Here is a 6,000-nt window from a genome sequence, read left to right as displayed (position 1 = left end):
ATGATATTTTTATGTTTTTACATATGGAAATTAACTAATAAGAAGAACTGTGATTTAAGCATTGCCCTTGCAGTGGTATCGATTGAATCTTATATAGGTTATGGAATTATCATTAAATATTCAGATAAGTGTAATATTAACAACATATGTATGTTTTTTTTCATCATTTAATGCACGTAAATTCTTACAAATTTATCAGTATTTCTTTTATGTGTTATAAAAAGTAGCTATCAATAACAAATAATTGATTAGTAAATAATATCTGGAAATTCCATATGTAAAAGTATTATTTTTATTTATTTATGTACGTATTATTTTTTAATTTCGTTTTACCTAAACAAGGGTGAAAAAATATTTTTGATGTGGAATTTTTACTCTACTAAATCTATACAAAAACTTATTTTTTTTTTGCCATCAGAGAAATGAAGTATTTTTTACAACATTTTGCACTTCAATCTGAGCATTATAATTTAAAGGTGCATGTCTTGAACCAGTATTTAAAATCATAAAGCCTTTTCTGGAAACACATGCAAAATAACATTTTTAACCAGTTTGCTACAATAATAGATGTTAGTTTCCATGTAAGCAAACTTCAAATAGCATATTTAAAATAAAAAACATGCTTTATATGCAGACATGCTATTAATTTTTTTCAGAAGTTTAAACTGTGAACTTGCTAGATATATTAAAGTGCCAGCATGCACTTATGTATTCATCATGTAAAAATTTATTGACAATTTTAGAAAATTATCTGTTGATTCAGGAAAGCTTTTGAAACTTAAAAATTACTGAAGTTGTATTTATACCAATTTGTACCCACAGCTTTAATGGCCTCTAAATAGTTTAACATGTAATGTAAATAAAAGTAATATGCTTAACTCCATCAGTACTGAAATGCCATAGCTCAGAAATTAAGAATTATCATTGAAATAGAGCACTGAGAGACGTCTAATTTTTATATGACACATAAAATTACCTTGAATTCTAAAAGGAAAATTGTTAAATAACTATGAAAGTATGATTATAAATCCAGTACAACCTCATAAAAATTTAAGCATACAGCTGCGAGGAATTTATTGTCAAAAAATAGATTTTGAGATGCTTAACATTATGCATGTATTTACAAGTAAAAATTGAAAATTCAACAAAGAAAGTATTTTTAACTAATATACAAATGTGAAATTTAATATATGAAAATGTTTTAGAAACTTTCAAAATAACTTAAATCATATGAGAAATTTGGCAGTTTAAAAAAAAAATACAAGAATGAAGCTGAACTGCAGAGAAAAGAAAGGGGACAAAAGCCACACATCTTTATATGAATGCAAAAAATCGGAAGCTTGGATACCCTAGAATGTTAAATAATAACGTTTTAGCGAACACCGCTAAAGTGCCAAAAATGGCACCCCAAACCTGAAATACAACTCTAAAGCGTGGCTACAATACGAGGCCCACGGTTGAACATGGCTGATGAGTCAACCTATGTCTCTAGTAGCTGTAATATGATTGGCTTATTTTAACGAAGTTTCCCAACTCTCGAACGAATGTTGCTTACCGTAAAAATTCCTCCGACGGTCGTTGTCACGAATGCCAATTTAACCAACAGTCCTTACGGTTACTGGAGCCGTGAAATTTAGCGGTCGTCCGTTAAGAGAAGATCGTTATTTACGCTCCTTGTCGTGAATAGGGCCCTATAGCATACTTATAACTTGTTTTTAAGGAGAGGCGTAACCAATATTACGTCATAAAAAGGCGTGTCCAAGCATAAGAGAAGTAAATACAGCATCGACTGATGCAGCCTATTCTGCGATTTAGCCGTAAATTTTTTTAACAGTTTCTACTTCGTGTCTGCAAAGTATTCCTTTAAGTCGCAAGGTTTCGCGATATTCATTTTCCTTCTGACAAAGTTTATACATGAATCCAAAACATTAAAACCTTCGTAATCGATAAACAACGGCCATTTCATTTTCGATGACATACGTCTGCTTATCGATAGTAAAAGGAAAGTTTGGGCCATCCGAAAAATCGGCGACCGTGTAATATGATTGGCTTATTTTAACGAACTTCCCCCAACTCTCGAACCAAGGTTACTTACGTAAGGATCCCTCCGACGGTCCCAATTTAACCAACAGTCTTTACGGCTACTGGAGCCGTGAAATTTAGCAGTCGTCCGTTAAGAGAAGATCGTTATTTACGCTCTTTGTCGTGAATAGGGCCCTAAGATGTCTAGCACATGCGGATGTTGTTGTTCCGATCGTAAACACGTGACGACATTTTCCCGCTTCTTCTCTTGCGGAATGCATCTCATTTTATCTAATTTTTTATTCGAAATTTAGTTTCTCTAGATTGGCAACAAGAAAATTGTAAAGAACAGTTCGGTTTGGCGGTTTCTGACTCTCTAACGGCGTCTTTCATTATGATGAATTAATTGAAGTTATTTTGAATTAGGTAGACGGACAGTCCTGTTTGGAAACTGCTGGTAAAGAGTTTACCGCAAAGTAAGCATTAAAATTCCTCATTTTTTGGAAGAAACTCGGACATTTGGTTCCAGTTTGAAGCAGAGTTCTCAGTTGCTAATATTAGCCAGAATCAGACTAAATTTAACTATCTTGTAGCGCAGTTAAAACCAAAAGTAGTAGAAAATATATAGGATGTAATCCAGAGTGAACGGAATGATAAATATGGGAACAGCTTTAGTATTGATCTTTTGGCGATTTTTTTATTATTTGACGAAAAACTTCGGTCGCCAAGGTAGACCCGGTTTTGAAGATCGGAAAAAAATGGCGGATTGTCAACAAAACCCGATCTAGACTAAACAACAATCCTAAAAAATAAGCTCTTAATCAGAATAAACAGTCTTTCTCTAATTTTCAGTATTTCTAGTAGTGCTATGATAAATTCTTGAAACACTACTGTAAATAAATTTATGACAATTATTATGGTATGAATAATGAAATTTACAAAATGTTATTTTTAATTACAAAATATAATGTATTAAACATTAATATTTTAAGTAGTTAGTTCATATTTATATTTTATTATATTAGTACTTAGCTAATATTTTAAATTTACAAAAGGTTAATTTTTATGTTTATGAATAATGAAATTTACAAAAGGTTAATAAATGCATTTCAAACTAGTACTAATAAGTTTTTCTTAAATTAACTTTCTTAACTTAAATTAAAACTTTAGTTTCTTAGATTCTGTTATTAAAAGAAAATAAAAAAATATTTCAAAGTGAAGGAAATCAAATTCCATTAGGTTGATCTTTACATTATGGTAACTTGGCGATTTTTTGGTGAAAATTTGGCAACCAACACTCCTACAGCAACCTTCTATTTTTTTTCCCCGCCGCCATTTTGTCTTCACGAAGTAAAGACATGTTTCTTTTCTTCTTATCTACTGAACACTTCTTCCAACAATCTACTAGCCGAATTACACTTATGCTAGAAATTTTATCAAACAAAACTGCTTAATCATGACAAATATTCACTGCAAAATTGGGAAAAAGTGCACAATACCATACACCTTACGCGTTTTTCAAAATAACACATACACATAAACCATGTACACGCCGACTTATTTTTATTTAAAAAAACATCCCAGAATTGCACAAAAATGGCATTGTGCACACTCTTCACTATATCCATGTACACTGCTTTTTTCTCATAAATTAGAAAAATTTCACGAAAATACATGACAATTTTCTCAATCTTTAAACCTGGTAAAAAGAACATATATGAAATTACCTGATCGCGAAAAAGTATTTACCCTTTACAAATATGAACATTTCCACATATAAAATAAATAAAATATCCAAAAACTTTTACCTCTAAATCATCTATTACATTATACACGTCACCAACGAATTCATACCGCAAGCATTACAAATACTTAGTATCAAATATTTAAATTATTTCCATGCACGTTTATTTCAACTTAAACGTATACCAAATTCCTACAAACATAAAATTCACAAAATAACTATCATTTAATTAAAATATCACTAAACCATGTACACGTCGACTTATTTTTACTTAAAAAAACATCCCAGAATTGCACAAAAATGGCATTGCGCACACTCTTCAGTATATCCATGTACACTGCTTTTTTCTCATAAATTAGAAAAATTTCACAAAAATACATGACAATTTTCTCAATCTTTAAACCCGGTAAAAAGAACATATATGAAATTACCTGATCGCGAAAAAGTATTTACCCTTTACAAACATGAACATTTCCACATATAAAATAAATAAAATATCCAAAACCTTTTACCTCTAAATCATCTATTACATTATACACGTCACCAACGAATTCATACCGCAAGTATTACAAATACTTAGTATCAAATATTTAAATTATTTCCATGCACGTTTATTTCAACTTAAACGTATACCAAATTCCTACAAACATAAAATTCACAAAATAACTATCATTTCATTAAAATATAATTGAATTCAAAAACACTACTTAAAATATAAATGAGCACATACATTAAATTAATAAAAATTACCTTACAATCCTAATTACTTTAAACTAAATCATTGCTAATAACAATTTTCCCAATAATACCAAATTCCTTTCCACCTTACATTTAGAACAATGCATAAAAATAATATCCTCAAATAATTAAAAATACTAACTTACCTAATCTTCTTCAGAATCTTGATTACGTGGCGGATACACTTTTCTAATTCATTCAATAAAATTATTCAAAGATTTTTTCTGCAAATTTTTCCTCCATACTTCCTCCGCTAAATAAAAAGCAAACTTCTCTTTATCACAATGCCTAAATACCCATTTCGAATCACTTTAGTTAGGGCCATGGGATCCAAAAATTACACAACACTGTTTCACACGACACAGAATAAAGCTAAATACAAAATTTCCACATTTTTTCCCGATTTCCCCCCTTTTCCGATTAAAGAACCGTAATTCGTCCATTAATATCACCTGACATATCCCATGATATCTCATTTCCCTCGTGCAAAATAATGCGTAATCGGAACTGAGTACTGCTCACATTATTACCAAAGTCCCAGGTAGTAACCTTTATCGCCTCCAAAATGTCGCCAAACTACCAGTTACCATATTGTAAAGATCAACCTTCAATTATAATGGGCAAGTTTTGTACCAGTGTTAGAAATATTTTTTATGATTAAATATTGTAAATGGTAAAAATATTAAGAAGTGTGTATTTTTTAATCCCTCAATTTATTACAAGTAATTTATGATTATAATTTAAAAGATAAAATTAAATTATCATAATGAGTAAATTTTGTACCAATGGTAATAATACAACAATCATCGTAAATGATGATTTCTGTAAAAAATTCGAACAGTCATTGGAATCCACTAGTGGTGGAGTGATAGCCACTGAACAGTGGTAGTTCAGGCTGGCTATATGGGAGTTTTAGTAGTTTTCCGTAGATGTAATGTGAATCTGAGCCAGTTTCTCTTAAAAAGTACTTTATGAAGGCATCCATCTTCTGCTAGCCAGCATATGTATTTATTTTCTATTCATAATTCTCTCTTAATTTCTTATTTCTTAATTCTAAATCTTACTTCTGAAGAGAAGAAGTGTTGCATCTATAGGTTGAAAAATATGGTCAATATGTTTGCAAAATCCTGTCAGTTTTGGAAAGCATTTAAATAAACTAAATACAAAAATGCAGTACACTATTTCATGTACTGAATAATTAATCAGGGAACAAAGTATATTGTAACGTTCCTTTATTTTGTAACCAGAGTTATTTTATGCTTGGGATCTTTACTGTCAGTTTCCTCCATCCGTTTTCTCACCAGAATCCAAATGAAGTTTTTATTTTGTAAAACAAACCGTGTTTTGCCTTTTGATGCCACATAGGTTGCTAGATAAGAAAAGATTTGTAGTCTTCAGCCTTGCATTATAATTGCTGATAGTTGAATTCCATGCCAGTTAAGTTTTTAACCATATTTGCATTAAATTGATTTGTGCAGCCTTTGGGCTACAAATTT

At 30.5% G+C, this 6,000-nt stretch overlaps 1 protein-coding gene across 4 annotated transcripts in view; it reads left to right on the top strand.

The window, feature by feature from the left end:
* The first annotated feature begins 2,341 nt into the window (after positions 1-2,341).
* The window catches only part of LOC146992905 (uncharacterized), a 154,497-nt gene continuing 150,838 nt past the window's right edge, over positions 2,342-6,000 (top strand). The window contains exon 1 of one of the 4 annotated variants that reach the window (XM_085809594.1): positions 2,342-2,498. The gene's annotated coding sequence lies outside the window, so the exon portion shown is untranslated. The remainder of the gene's footprint in view (positions 2,499-6,000) is intronic. The other 3 variants (XM_085809596.1, XM_085809593.1, XM_085809595.1) reach the window with 3 other exon arrangements.

This window comes from Stegodyphus dumicola, chromosome X2 (assembly GCF_044657685.1).
Source record: "Stegodyphus dumicola isolate Sdum_Otavi_A_Nest chromosome X2, ASM4465768v1".
In the NCBI taxonomy this organism is placed as follows: domain Eukaryota; kingdom Metazoa; phylum Arthropoda; class Arachnida; order Araneae; family Eresidae; genus Stegodyphus; species Stegodyphus dumicola.
This window is presented reverse-complemented; position numbering and strand designations above follow the sequence as displayed.